General features: G+C 41.1%; 1 protein-coding gene across 1 annotated transcript in view; it reads left to right on the top strand.

Annotated features, from left to right (window-relative positions):
- Nucleotides 1-8,667: 8,667 nt before the first annotated feature.
- The window catches only part of NTN3 (netrin 3), a 67,051-nt gene continuing 59,472 nt past the window's right edge, over nt 8,668-16,246 (top strand). Inside the window, exon 1 of the mRNA XM_069734425.1 lies at nt 8,668-9,098. The gene's annotated coding sequence lies outside the window, so the exon portion shown is untranslated. The remainder of the gene's footprint in view (nt 9,099-16,246) is intronic.

Genomic DNA, 16,246 nt, shown 5'->3' with positions numbered 1-16,246 from the left:
AACTCCCTCCAAAGGTTTTCTATAGGGTTGAGATCTGGAGACTGGCTAGGCCACTCCAGGACCTTGAAATGCTTCTTACGAAGCCACTCCTTCGTTGCCCTGGCGGTGTGCTTTGGATCATTGTCATGTTGAAAGACCCAGCCACGTTTCATCTTCAATGCCCTTGCTGATGGAAGGAGGTTTGCACTCAAAATCTCACGATACATGGCCCCATTCATTCTTTCATGTACCCGGATCAGTCGTCCTGGCCTCTTTGCAGAGAAACAGCCCCAAAGCATGATGTTTCCACCACCATGCTTTACAGTAGGTATGGTGTTTGATGGATGCAACTCAGTATTCTTTTTCCTCCAAACACGACAAGTTGTGTTTCTACCAAACAGTTCCAGTTTGGTTTCATCAGACCATAGGACATTCTCCCAAAACTCCTCTGGATCATCCAAATGCTCTCTAGCAAACTTCAGATGGGCCCGGACATGTACTGGCTTAAGCAGTGGGACACGTCTGGCACTGCAGGATCTGAGTCCATGGTGGCGTAGTGTGTTACTTATGGTAGGCCTTGTTACATTGGTCCCAGCTCTCTGCAGTTCATTCACTAGGTCCCCCCGCGTGGTTCTGGGATTTTTGCTCACCGTTCTTGTGATCATTCTAACCCCACGGGGTGGGATTTTGCGTGGAGCCCCAGATCGAGGGAGATTATCAGTGGTCTTGTATGTCTTCCATTTTCTAATTATTGCTCCCACTGTTGATTTCTTCACTCCAAGCTGGTTGGCTATTGCAGATTCAGTCTTCCCAGCCTGGTGCAGGGCTACAATTTTGTTTCTGGTGTCCTTTGACAGCTCTTTGGTCTTCACCATAGTGGAGTTTGGAGTCAGACTGTTTGAGGGTGTGCACAGGTGTCTTTTTATACTGATAACAAGTTTAAACAGGTGCAATTACTATGGGTAATGAGTGGAGGAAAGAGGAGACTCTTAAAGAAGAAGTTACAGGTCTGTGAGAGCCAGAAATCTTGATTGTTTGTTTCTGACCAAATACTTATTTTCCACCATAATATGCAAATAAAATGATAAAAAAAAACAGACAATGTGATTTTCTGTTTTTTTTTCTTCTCAGTTTGTCTCCCATAGTTGAGGTCTACCTATGATGTAAATTACAAACGCCTCTCATCTTTTTAAGTGGTGGAACTTGCACTGTTGCTGACTGACTAAATACTTTTTTGCCCCACTGTACATACATATTCTAGAATACCCGATGCGTTAATACAGGCCACACAGTATATAATACAGCCCACACAGTATATAACACAGCCCACGCAGTATATAACACTGCCCACGCAGTATATAACACTGCCCACGCAGTGTATAACACTGCCCACGCAGTGTATAACACTGCCCACGCAGTGTATAACACTGACCACATAGTATATAACACAACCCACGTAGTATATAGCACAGCCCATGTAGTATATAACACAGGCCACGTAGTATATAGCAGCCACACAGTATATAACACAGCCCACACAGTATATAACACTGCCCATGTAGTATATAACACTGCCCACGCAGTATATAACACTGCCCACGCAGTATATAACACTGCCCACGCAGTATATAACACTGCCCACATAATATATAGCACAGCCCACGCAGTATATAACAGCCCACATAGTATATAACACAGTCCATGCAGGATACAACACTGGCCACGTAGTATATAGCAGCCACGCAGTATATAACACAGCCCACATAGTATATAGCAGTGTAGGCACCATATCCCTGTTACAAAAAATAATTAAAATAAAAAATAGCTATATACTCACCCGCAGGCGTCCAGTGAAGCTGTCCCGAGACCGCTATGTCTTCTGGGTAATTTCGCAATGCATCTCTGGGAACGGAAGCTGGTGGCAGCCGCGCGCGCATCGGCAGACGACGGAAGGTGAGAATAGCATGTTTTTTGTTTTTTTATTATTTTTAACATTAGATCTTTTTACTATTGATGCTGCATAGGCAGCATCAATAGTAAAAAGTTGGTCATACACGGTTAATGGCAACGTTAACGGAGTGCGGTACCCACAGCATAACGCGGTCCATTAACGCTGCCATTAACCCTGTGTGAGCGCTGACTGGAGGGGAGTATGGAGCGGGCGCCGGGCACTGACTGGACGGAAGTAGGGAGGGCTAATTCTCGGCCGGACTCTGCCCGTCGCTGATTTATTGGATGTTTTCCTTTATTGGATGCTGCCCTTCTCTTGGTTGTTCCTTCCCGGGGAAAGGCCTGGCTATTCACTGCCTGCGTTGAGAAACACGTGATGGTGTCTCCGCAGCTCCTCTACATGCATTTGCATATTTGGGGGCAGTGTTCTGGATCACTGCATTGAGAAACACATGATGGTGTCTCCGCGGTGTTGGATGTTTTGGTCTCCACGAGATCAATCATCCGTACCTTTATAGACGTCGCTGATTGGTGGCGGCCGCCAGGACAGGCAGCTGGCGAGACCAATCAGCGACAATTTCCGTTACAGACAGACAATTATATATATAGATGGAAGACTATGTGGTGCCCATAATACAGTATGGAGGACTAGGTGTTGCCCATAATACTGTATTACTGTATGGAGGACTATTTGGTGCATATAATACTATATGGAGGACTATGTGGTGCCCATAATACAGTATGGAGGACTATGTGTTGCCCATAATACTGTTACTGTATGGAGGACTATGTGGTGCATATAATACTGTATGGAGCACTATGTGGCGCCCATAATACCGTATGGAGGACTAGGTGTTGCCCATAATACTGTATTACTGTATGGAGCACTATGTGGCGCCCATAATACCGTATGGAGGACTATGTAGTGCCCATACCAATGTATTTACTACTATATAGGAGGAAAAGGGTATACTGCTGAGGACAGTTTCTACGGATAATGTGTGCACAACTGTAAAGTGCTGAGGAATATGTTAGCGCTATATAAAAAATAAAGATTCTTATTATTACTGGTAGAGTATATGTATGAACATCCAGTTTACCTCTAATACCACAGGTACTGAAACCCTTAAACTTGTGGACCCTTTATCACCTGAATCCCCTCTGCTGGTATTGTAGAATTTACAATAGATATCACTCATGTAATGTAAGAAGTAAGTGAAATATTTGGCATTGTAATATACCTACGGTATATTTCTCTGCTGTATCTGTGTACCATAAATCCGGGTATGTGTTAAAATGGCCCAATGCGACTCTTTCTCCCGGGGCAAACGAAAACCTGGAGTTGGCCCTGCTCCGTAACATCACAGGCAAGATTACAATGACGACAAGTATCACCTCTATATACAACTGATTCCTCAGGATTCAACAATCACAATAAATAATGTCACAGCTGACCTTCCACTCTTCACAGTGACTTTTTAACAAGCACATTAGATGCTTCAATACAGCAGATAAAATACAGAAGATGGGGTCGGGGTCAGATTCATTGCTGCTAATGTACATGTGTTGTTTCCTGAAACAACGGGAAGTTAGGGTCTAAAAAAGCCCCCAGAGGACGGTGTGAGAATTGCAAGTTATATATTTTTAATACAAATCTTGATATGGAGAGAAATACATTATAAAAAATAAACATTTAACACAAACACCTGATTTAAACAATAGATCATTTTTTGGTGATCGTTTCCCTTTAATTTGCCGTAGACTGTAACCCTATTCTCCTATGCAGAACTCATTAGTCTTTGCTAATCAGACATACTTCCCTTCCTAACGCTTCTTTTAAATGCCTATAATCTCTTTGGTTCTCACCTGCAAATACCTTAACTACTCCAACCTGTCAGTCTTTACATGCACTAATTCCTTGTTTAATATGGAAATCCTTCTCCAATAGTGCAACAGAATGAGCAATTGCCCATTAACACCTCTTACAAAGGACTCCACATTACAGTATTCATGGCCCTGGCAGGAGGCGGCACTGGACACAATAAGTTTCGCCTCAATGAAGGATGGACTCATTTGCTGGGGAAATCATCCCACCATTTGTGTACTAGAAGTGTGTATTGAGAGGGGGGATAGCTCAGACACACATTTTCTGTATAACTGGGACTACTATATACTGGCCCGCTCATCCTCATCACAGCCATTAGGAAGAATCACTAGTCAAATGTTGTCAGCGAGGCCGTAGAAAATGGAATCAAACTGGACAACAATCGCATCTGTCATATAAAGGTGTCCGAGCACATCAGAGCAAAGGTTTGGGCTACTCTTCAGAAGGATCAGGAATGCTGAACTTCAATGCTCCATCCTTTTCTTCTTAGGAGGGGAGGTCCCCATTGTAAACATATGCACATTCGGCTGTATCGAGAGTGCATGTGTACAAAGTATAACCTTCCCAAAAAAGCTGGTATAGGGATGCGGTCACCTTAATGCTTAATGTCTGTTGTTGAATGGATCCATGGGACAGCAGCCATAAAAATCTACAGGCCCATTAGTGTCCACAATGCTAGTATGTAGGGGTCAATTCCAAACTTTATTTGATCATAATTAAAAATTCCACATGACTCATAGAAAAGTGGGGGGGGGGGGGGGGGGGGGGAGCGATAAATTTCAAACACAATCCAGCATTTTTTTTTGTCTGAGCTAGGATAAATGATAATTTCTAGATTGGTGGAGGTCCCACTGTTGGGACCCTCACTGGTCGACAGAACAGGGCAGAAAGGGGAGTCAGTGCGAATGTCCAAATACCGCCACATTCATTTTACATGGGGACTGCCGGAAAAAGCCGAATACAGCACTATGGCAGTCCCATAGAGAATGAAGAGAGCAGCGGTCAGGAATGCCGCTCGATTTCCTGTTCCAAAAAATAGTGTTTGTCCCAGCGGTCGGATCCCCACCGATCTAAAAATTATCACCTGTTGATAAGTGAGAACTTCTACCTACCGGAAGAAACCTTTAAAAAGGAAAAGAGATGAGAAAAATGATGGCCTCCGTAATAGGAGTGATTAGGGGCCACAGTTCCTACAGTACAGGCTATGTGAACAAGGCTTTGTTGTAGCCATGAGGAAGATGGGTAGCCTCATGAAGACAACCACTTTAAGGATGAAACCCGGTTAATTTTCGCATGTTCAACTTTTCTAATCCACATCTGTCAGTCGGCAATCTATTTCTCATCAAATGAATGATCAATGCAGATCAAGGAGAAAAACTACAAGGGGCAATATCACTGGTCTGACACCAATGTAAGTATTCTCTCAAAAGAAAAAGTAATGTTAATGCACTGATGTAGTCGACCAACGTACTTTTAATCCTTTTATCTTCACACTTGTTTTGTGCAAAACTGCTACTTTCAGAGATCCCGGATAGCCACATTTAGGAAAAAAGTATAATTTACTCTTCCAGACCCGTTGGGGCTTGATTACATTGCACGAACTGTGGTCAAAAATGACAGCTAATTAGCCACATGTTTGCCCAGTCGTTGAGTAACCTGTTTCGACACCAGCAGAGCTTCTGATGTGCACAGAGAAATCATTAACGGGATTGCCTGGCCTTGGGGTACAAGTCTGCAGTCATTTTATATGACTGCAGACTTGTGAATCCTCACAGCGAGGGCACGGCACACTGTCAGGATTATCTGGTATTGGGAGCAGGCGGTCATGTGACCACAAGTATGCAATTTGCATACTTCCAGTCACAATCCAACTAGACTTGCATTGAGCGAGAATGTGCACGTCTATTCGGCATGTGACAGCAAGAATGCAAATCGCACACTCACAGTCACTGTTCCCAGCATGGGCACTGGAGAATACTGACAGCACGCAGTGCACAAGCTGTGAGGATTCACAGGTCTGCAGTCACACAGTGACTGCTGACTTGTAGCCTAAGGCTGCTCAACCCCTTTAATAGATTGCTCTGTGGGAGTGGACTGCGAATGACCTCGGCAGAATATGATTACACAGAACAATGTCTTATTGAGAATGATGATTCCTAGGTAACCTTAAAAATCATTGCACCCGACAAATGAGCTTCGCTGGGTGATTGGATTGTCGGGTGATTGGCAGCCTGTTTACACTGCTCCATAATTGAGAGATATGCGTTCCTATCAAAGCTTGTTCCCAAAAATCAGGCAGTGGAAATGCACCTTTACAATGGTGTTTGCAAAAAAAATAAATAAATAAAAGATTTAAAGGTGTAAGTAACTGAAAGCAATTAAACAGCTGCGAGCATTTACGCCTTCGTAAAATAAATCAACAGACGGGGGTGTTATATTGTGTTCGGAGAAAGCATTTGGCCTTGTATATAGATTTATATAGCACTTTACTACTCTCCATTAGGAAATATATTTTTAGCTGTGGGATCAATAATGGAATTCACTCACAGACGTCTGTACAAAGTGAGATAGTGGCCATAAAATGGTAAGATCCTTGTAATTGAAAATCCAACGTTTTCTCCTCTCGTAGACTGGATACACTCGGTTACTGGAGTACGGTGCTCGTATAGACAGTCACTGAAAGTCAAGAGAGCGCCTGATAGTCATCAGGATTTGTGATAGAAGTTAAAAGCAAATTTTTCAAAATTTGGTTCCGATTACGATCGGTGGCGAATATTAGTGCTGACATCTGGGTAGAGACGAGCTGCTAATCCACCACATACATAGAGGTCAAGGTGGATTTCTTCTCATGCTCTGTACTACCGCCATGTAGTATGGGGTCGTAATATGGCACCCTTAGGCTTCTACGTGGCCATTCTGTACCTCCGTATGTCTCATGTGTCATCTAGTTTTTCATTTGGACTTTGTATGAATCCTACCAATGAGAAATCCAAAAACATGCTCCATCGGATCCCATAAGCTTGAGAAACAGGAGGCATCAACTGGTAATTTGGCACTGTACGGAGCACCATTTAGTGGCACATGGAGTCCACCTGGGGCCATATATTGTGTTTTTAGTTAAGATTTTTTCCAACTGTGAGCAAAGCTTAACTGGATCAAGCCTGTGCAAACTGACCTGTGCGGAGGTACGGGAGTGACGACAAGGCACAACACAATTTAGGTTTAGGCTGTGTTCACATCTGCATTGAAGTGTTCGTCGTAGAATATACAGAATTCACCGGACACAAAGTGTTTTTGCTTTTTTTTTGTCCAGTGAAATGTCGGATACCATAATAAAAACCTAAAATACGTTAGGTTACACATCTTCCAATGACAGTCAATGTGCACAGAACGATCTTTTACCAATCGTTCTGTGCACATGGGAAGAGCTGTCGTCCTGTCTATCCAAACTACTAAATGGCCACCGAGAAAAAAGCAATTGATATCAGAGAGGCCAAAAGGGCTACTCTGCCTTGGCGAGGGTATATACAATGGTTGCAATGTGATAGCACAATACTTTACATGATAAGTGCTCAATGTGGCAGCCTCGTAAAAGGTTTATGACCATAGAAGCCAGCTATCACCTATCCACTTATGAGGGTGGAAATAACAGGGGACTGCAAATTCTACCTCATGTGAAGCTCAGGGAGAATGCTGGTTTTCATTGAAGAAACCAAACCTAGTCAGACTTCTTTACAAGGCAGTTCTCCATTGAAAACAAATATTAAAGTAACTCGTAACCAGAGGTTTATCTGTAGATAGCACTGTTTGGGGGTTTTTACCCCTCATCAGCACAGAATACCAGCCAAACCTGCTGATATCGACAGGTTTGGATGACAGTCTAATGAGTTTGGGGTTACTGACAGATTACTGTAGGGGGAAATAAGAATCTGGCATGTCTGATTATGGACTGACGATCCTTTTTCTGCCTAGAGATAAGGTGCCGCCAGGGGAGTCTGGCAGCGGCTGTCTCGGAGAGAAGACAGAATCAGCAGAGAATCAGCAGAAAACACGGCGAGTGACCTGACGAACATGCATATTAATTGAAAATTGGCCTATTAACAATTGTTAATCGATCAGTCCATGGCCCAAAATACATTACAGACCAGATCCAACAATATTAGATTTTTTTTCAGCCAGATCTGACCAGGTAAAATCCAACGCGCCAACCATTGTTTTCAATGGTTACGAATGTTCATCGAATCAACCATCGATCGTTATGGTTGGAATTGACCATTTTGACCAACTTTAACCTAAGGTGTATGGGCTCGCTTAAGCATCTTATTCAGCCAACCAGTACCTTGCTCTGTACTGATGAGGGGCAAAAACTCAGGAACAGTGCTCTCTTCAGATTCGGATGGGTCTATGGTTTGGCTGATAAGAGCTACCTGGCATATCCCACATGAAGAATAGCCTTGCTATTCCTCTGCCCATGCTACATATGTTTTTGTCTTACACAGTAGGAGTCTTTTACCCACCAATATTATCCATATTGCAAAACCCTAATCTGCTATATCCTAAATGACGGCTGATGCAAAGTGACGTCAAATACCAGAGACCACAAGAACAGACTGAAGAGAATTAGGGAAAAAAAATGAAAAAAAAAAAAAAAAAAAAATCACAATGCAGCAGCGGAATAAAATAGAATGGAAAATTTGGAATTCCCGTCCCTCCGTAATGACTTCATTCTGGTGTTGTTTCCTCATCACTTGCTCTCTCTTCATCAGTAGTGTCGGAGACACACGCGCACACACATTACTTGCTGGGACCCCCCTCCTTTCACACCGGAGAGCCTCGGAAGGAGTGATACTTAGAAGTGGGAGGGGGAGGAATAGCCAAAGCAAAGTGTATTGCCTTGAAGTGGTAGAGGAGAGGAAGCACACTGCTCCAGTATGTAGCACATCTCAGCCTGCTCTCCACAGCACCAACCACCAGACGGATCCTCTCCTACCTTAAGGACATTCCTGAAACTTCAGCATTATTCTTCATTTTGCATCCTCTTTTTCTTTCCCCCCCCCCCCCCATTTTTTATTTACACCCCACCACCCAAAATCTTTTCTCCTCATTTGAAGGCTGCAATCTTACTGGGAGAAATTCAACTTGTAAAATCCAATAAGAACCTTGTATTTCCGTGACTTTTCTTAGAAATCGCTAATGGAAATGGTCGGTGCGATAACGTGCGGATACTAACCCCAGATCGGAACAGAAGATTTGGTATCCGGAATATTCCCGCTGTCTCAAAATTGTAAGTTCCTGACTAATCGCAATCCAATCTCTTATCTTGCACAATATTACCTAGACTGTAAGATCCAGGGAAAGAATCATCCGTGTTACATTCATATGTAGCCTTTTTGTTGCTTTTTTATTTTTATGTTTTCTTACTTTTTTTTGTTTAGTTTTTATATTAAGACCCAAGAGAAACTGCTGCTTTCCTCATTAAACTTGCAGAATTCTTATCATTCTTCTCAGACAAGTGTTGCTGGACTTTTTATCTCATAATTTACTTTAAATCACTTGGAATTGTATATATTATTTTTTTTTCATGGGCCGTGAGCCAAGTTCTTCCGTAATGAATGGTGTCTAGAGATGGGATCTTATCGTCACGCAATATCTACTGGGGAATCCAAAGAGGAGACCTGAGATTTGACAATAGTGCTGTTTGTCTATCTATCTATTATCTATCTATCTATCATCTATTATCTATCTATCATCTATTATCTATCTATCATCTATTATCTATCACCTATCTATTATCTATCTATCATCTATTATCTATCTATCATCTATTATCTATCATCTATCTATTATCTATCTATCATCTATTATCTATCATCTAACTATTATCTATCTATCATCTATCTATCTATTATCTATCTATCATCTATCTACTATCTTTTATTATCTATCAATCTATGTATCTATCTATCATCTATTATCCATCTATTATCTATCTATCATCTAACTATTATATATCATCTATCTATCTATCCATCTATCTATCATCTAACTATTATATATCATCTATCTATCTATCATCTATTATTTATTATCTATCAATCTATTTATCTATCTATCTATCCATCTATCTACTCTGCTTGGGCTCTAGCATTTGTATTAGAAAATGAAATGAGTGTTTGACATTAATTTTATTAATTATTATAATAATAATAATATAACTTCAGTTTTATTTCCTCCTATTAGGATGATCATATATAATTGATGGTGTATCTAAATTGGGGTTGATAAACATTGAAATATGTTAACTAAATCGTGAAGCAAAATTGAAATTATTTTGTAGTTTGTAGGAGACTGGAGAATTTTTCTAAGGGCGGAGGAAATTTTTTACAAGTTGAAAAGGTCAATTCCACATAGATATATAGATAGATTGATATATATCAGATAGATAGATTGATAATAGGTAGATGATAGATAGATAATAGAGAGATAGATAATACCGTAGATAGATAATACAGTAGATAGAGATAATAGATGGGTGATAGATAGATAGATTGATATAGGAGATAGATTGATAATAGATAGATAGATAGATAGATAGATAGATAGATAGATAGATAGATAGATAGATAGATTCTGGAGCTCTACTCTATAATCAGTCTTATGATCTCATTCATCTAGAATTGTATTTAAAAGGTCCCAAAGAGACAGAGAGATGTGGGATAAGATAAGATGATAGATGAATGTTTTGGTATGTGTAGAAGTAATTGTTTTTAGCTCGGCTAATTCAAAGCAAATATCAGCACCTGTAATAATAACCATACGCATGCAAAGATCTAATTGCCTTACATGTTCATGTGCAAAAAGTAGACAAAAAAAAATAAAGGAAAAAAAAAAACGACTGCATATTAATATTAATACCATCTACAGGCAATTACATCTTCTATACTGATTACATGGCAATGCTAATTTGGCTTGTTACAGTATGTGTGTACGCTGCTTGTCATTTTCCATTTACTTCACAGCAGCTGAAATACTACTGTGCAGACTCCAGCACCTGTCCGAAGTCTATTTTACAGGCCGTGATTTGTGCGTTTTACCTTGGACTGGCGCTGCCACTTTTCCTATCCCTTTATTAAGGATTATTATGTTATTTGTATTCTTGTATTTTACTACGCCTTCACTATACTAGTCCTAGTTGGACATTGATAAGTATACTAAGCATGTACCTGTGAAGAGACTTGCAATTCTTCCACTGACAGATTGACCAGATTCTAGTTACTGTCTGTCTGCCTATCTATCTAATCTATCTATTAATTATCTATCTATCTATCTATTTATCTATCACCCTCTGCCTCACATCCATCCAATTGCTCATATAAGAATTTTTTTTAATAAATATAAATTTTCAAGAGTTTTAGTAGCGTAATAAAACTGTTATACAATGTCAGATACAATCCCCTGTATGCTCATACTGACATATGCATCCATATAGATCCGTGCAGTATGGATTTGTGCTCATACGCGGCTAAAGGTCCTTTTTGTACCTTTTCGTGTCCCTGATTTTTTTGCTACTGCTTCAAGTGCTTCCTTAGCTGGTGGGAACACCTGTTCTAGTGTGCACATTTCCATTCCCCCTGTTGACCACTGCATTATTAACCTATTGTGATGCCGCTTACGTCTTCACGTGGCCACATAACCCCTGTGTGAACGCGTCTCCGGTGTTTCCCAGGCTGCTTTCTCTGTACATGTATGCCCAGTACATACCAGTTTGCACCACTGACATGGACTGAGCTGTAATTGACGGTGATTGTCTGAATCTATAGGTGGATCCTAGAGTTGTACTATAGGTTGTGCGGACAGAGGCTTTCCCATCATCTACACACAGAAATATAATAAGACAGGAGGTGCAGGGCTAAGAAAATGGAAAGTGTCCACCAGGGGGAGCTGCTTCCTAGCTGCAGCTTCTCCTCCTACTTTCGGAGCGGAGCATTATGCCTCATGTAGAAGGACAGGTCAGGTACATTTAGTGATTTTTTAATACTTTTTTTTTCTTTTGCCTCCTTGCTACTGTCATAATATTTCGGAAACGCTCCACATCAAAGGTCTTTTGGGGTGAGGACGACATTCACTCATTATTACAAAACCTGAAGACTCTGTAAATTATGGTGCAGTGGATATTTATACAATTCAGTATGAACCCAATTAATAAGGACGGATAAACTCCCTTGATTGACATTAACTGCTTTTTGCATGTGTAGAGAGTACAGTATTCGGGACAGAAGAGGATGCAAAACCTTTGATAGGAGTTTATCTGATCGCTTTGCAAATGAAAGCCGCAATTATCGATACGGAGTCCGATCCCGTTCAAGTATTTTCTGCCACCAGTAAGATGGAATGACTGAGTGTCCGGCTATACCTCACCAGTGTGTGTTGTGCCTCTTATGGCCACAAAAAAATTACCAAAAGTCATCAAAGGGGCTGTCTGGCACTGCTGACGTCTGCATTGAGAGGTGAGCGGCGCTCGTCACGTCGGCACATATCTGCTGGGATATGCAGAATCGTCGGGTCGTGCACCTATCGTAATGAATATGACAGACCTGCCGATCATGTACGTGTCCTGGAAAGTATGTGCAGACACAGCGCCACGGACGCCACTCACCTCCGGGTGCAAAAGTGATGCAAACGTTTTACCTGTTGCATGTAAGGGGGTGGGGGCCAAGATCCAGAGCACTAAAACACACTATAATATCAGAACTAAACCCCTGCATGTCTCTATGTCCAGTCATGTATGCATCTTAAAGGGAATCTGTCAGCAGTTTTTGCCATGTAAACTGAGAGCAGCATGATGTAGAGGCACAGACCCTGATTCCAGTGATGCGTCACTTGAAGGGCTGCTTTCTGTCATTTTGATACAATCACAGTTTTTTTTGCTGCAGAGCTCGGAATGCTGAGCTCTGAATTCAGGTAATTACCCCGCCCACATCACTGATTGTCAGATTTCTGTGTACACTGCGCACAGGCAGAGATCTGCCAATCAGTGGTGGGGGCGGGGCTGCATCAGCAGTGATAATCTTTTGCTGATAAAACAATGATTTTATTGATAAAGCAGCACACAGCTGGAATCAGAGGATATTGGAGCGTTAGAACTAGATCGCTCTAATGATGAGGTTAGAAAAATTGCTTTTGTTTAGCTTAGAAAACAGACAGCTCCGAGGCGCTCTCACTTATGTATAAGTACCGTACATGTGTGATTACTAAAAAGGGACTGGCACATCATTTATTCCTTCCAATTAATGGAAGAAAGTAAAATCGTCCAAGGACCAGGAGACAGCTAAAGGAAATGTGATTCCTGGAACTAAACAGGAAAGGATTCTTTACAGTTAGAGCAGTCAGACTGTGAAATGCCCGACCACAAGAGGCAGTAACGGCAGGCACTATATCAGTACTTAAAAAAGGGCTGGATGCTTTCTCACAACAAATGATTGGAGAAAGGTTAGACTTGACAGACCTGTGTCTTTTTTCAACCCATGTAAAAATGAAAAATCTAGGTGGGATTTAAATCCCAGTCTTCTGAATTGGTGTCCCATGTTGCTACTTTGAATAGTTTCTCTACTAAGGTTTTTCAGACTATTTCGCTTAAGTTTTCAAAAATCTGCTCCATTCTCATTCGTGATCTGTGGCGGTTTGAGGTTGGGATGCAATACCAGATACAACCCAAAGACAAGAGTGGCGCTGTTTCAGGATTAAAAACAATAAAATAAAAGCAAGTTCTTTTTTTATTAATCTCATATAACCTGTGGAAATTATAACAGAAAACCTTCAAAATCAATATGAGGTATTACTCTGAATATTCAGACCTCAAGTTGTCCTTTGGCATTTTGGAAGAGGGGGTTACTCTTTGCTAGAGGCGATTGATGAAGACCTAAACATTTTGGGCATAGGTCATATTCCAGCTTTTCAGTCAAGAACTTGGTGACCCACTCTTAAAGTTTAAAGGAAAGTTTCATGGCGGCCTACCTGAAGTTCCTGAAATGTTTGGATTGGGCTCTTTGAATGCAGATGTTTGAGGAGGGAAACCTGGACCCCATCTCATTAAGGAGCACATGCACCGGTGGGGTCAGGAGCACGACACTCTGCCCTGCAAGAACAGAATTAACAATTGATCTCAGAGAAAAAAATAAATTACTTACAACACTGACAGTCCTGAAAAATACACCTAAAGAGTACATGTAAAAAAAAAACTCTATATGAGGCACAAACCCGGGAGCGGTTAAGAACGCAACATTCACAAACGTTGTTATTGTTAAGGCTGCCTTCAGGCTAAATCCGGCATATTTGCCATAAAACGGATCCAGCGTAAATTGTGAAAAACTGATGCACCGGATCCGTTTTTTTTTTTTTTGAGAGAGAGAGAGAGAAATTTTAGCGCTGTTTTTGTGCATGGGGAGTATTAATTAGCCCTATTTTGAGCATTTTTTCCAAGAAATGCCTTAAGAACTGATGTGTTGCTTCTTTTCCTTGTGAAAAAACAGCAACATGTGCATTTTAGGATTGATTTCCCATTGAAATAAGTAGGATGCAGACTCAAAGAGTATTAGAAACTTTTTTCCACATGGATTTTGGAGCAGAATTGGCTCCAAAATGTAGTTATTTACACACTGACTGCACCACTATAGTGAGCGCAGCTCTGGGGTATAATACAGGAGGTAACTCAGGATCAGTAATGTAATGTATGTACACAGTGACTGCACCAGCAGAATAGTGAGTGCAGCTCTGGAGTATAATACAGGATATAACTCAGGATCAGTAATGTAATGTATGTACACAGTGACTGCACCAGCAGAATAGTGAGTGCAGCTCTGGAGTATAATACAGGAGGTAACTCAGCATCAGTAATGTAATGTATGCACACAGTGACTGCACCAGCAGAATAGTGAGTGCAGCTCTGGAGTATAATACAGGATGTAACTCAGGATCAGTAATGTAATGTATGTACACAGTGACTGCACCAGCAGAATAGTGAGTGCAGCTCTGGAGTATAATACAGGATGTAACTCAGGTTCAGTAATGTAATTTATGTACATAGTGACTGCACCAGCAGAATAGTGAGTGCAGCTCTGGAGCATAATACAGGGTGTAACTCAGGATCAGTAATGTAATGTATGTACACAGTGACTCCACCAGCAGAATAGTGAGTGCAGCTCTGGAGTATAATACAGGATGTAACTCAGGATCAGTAATGTAATGTATGTACATAGTGACTCCACCAGCAGAATAGTGAGTGCAGCTCTGGAGTATAATACAGGATGTAACTCAGGATCAGTAATGTAATGTATGTACATAGTGACTGCACCAGCAGTATAGTGAGTGCAGCTCTGGAGCATAATACAGGATGTAACTCAGGATCAGTAATGTAATGTATGTACACAGTGACTGCACCAGCAGAATAGTGAGTGCAGCTCTGGAGTATAATACAGGATGTAACTCAGGATCAGTATTGTAATTTATGTACATAGTGACTGCACCAGCAGTATAGTGAGTGCAGCTCTGGGGTATAATACAGGATGTAACTCAGGATCAGTATTGTAATTTATGTACACAGTGACTGCACCAGCAGAATACTGAGTGCAGCTCTGGGGTATAATACAGGATGTAACTCAGGATCAGTAATGTAATGTATGTACACAGTGACTGCACCAGCAGAATACTGAGTGCAGCTCTGGGGTATAATACAGGAAGTAACTCAGGATCAGTAATGTAATGTATGTACACAGTGACTGCACCAGCAGAATAGTGAGTGCAGCTCTGGAGTATAATACAGGATGTAACTCAGGATCAGTAATGTAATGTATGTACACAGTGACTGCACCAGCAGAATAGTGAGTGCAGCTCTGGGGTATAATACAGGATGTAACTCAGGATCAGTAATGTAATGTATGTACACAGTGACTGCACCAGCAGAATACTGAGTGCAGCTCTGGGGTATAATACAGGATGTAACTCAGGATCAGTAATGTAATGTATGTACACAGTGACTGCACCAGCAGAATAGTGAGGGCAGCTCTGGGGTATAATACAGGATGTAACTCAGGATCAGTATTTAATGCATTAAAGTATTTTCACGAGGTGAAAAGTGGGCAATCGTTGTTCTCGTTTTATTCCCGCTGTTTCCATGAGTATTCCATTTTTTTATTTTGTTTTATTTAAAATTTTCCATACAGTTCTTTTAAGGGCCTTTTTATTTAGTCAAAATTTAATGGCTCAAAATATTCTTTGTGGGCGTGTATTTAGGCAGCTCTGCATAAATCCCATTTTAGTACTTCCCCTTGGTAAAAGCCATAAAAATCATCACTAAATAAAGAGGAGCACATCTCTGAAACCGTATGGCGGGTTTAAAAAAAATATGTAAGAAAAAAATGGGAGTACTCAGAGGAG

This window comes from Ranitomeya imitator, chromosome 7 (genome assembly GCF_032444005.1).
Source record: "Ranitomeya imitator isolate aRanImi1 chromosome 7, aRanImi1.pri, whole genome shotgun sequence".
NCBI lineage: Eukaryota > Metazoa > Chordata > Amphibia > Anura > Dendrobatidae > Ranitomeya > Ranitomeya imitator.
The sequence above is the reverse complement of the archived record's forward strand: the minus strand, read 5'-3'. Positions and strand labels throughout refer to the sequence as shown.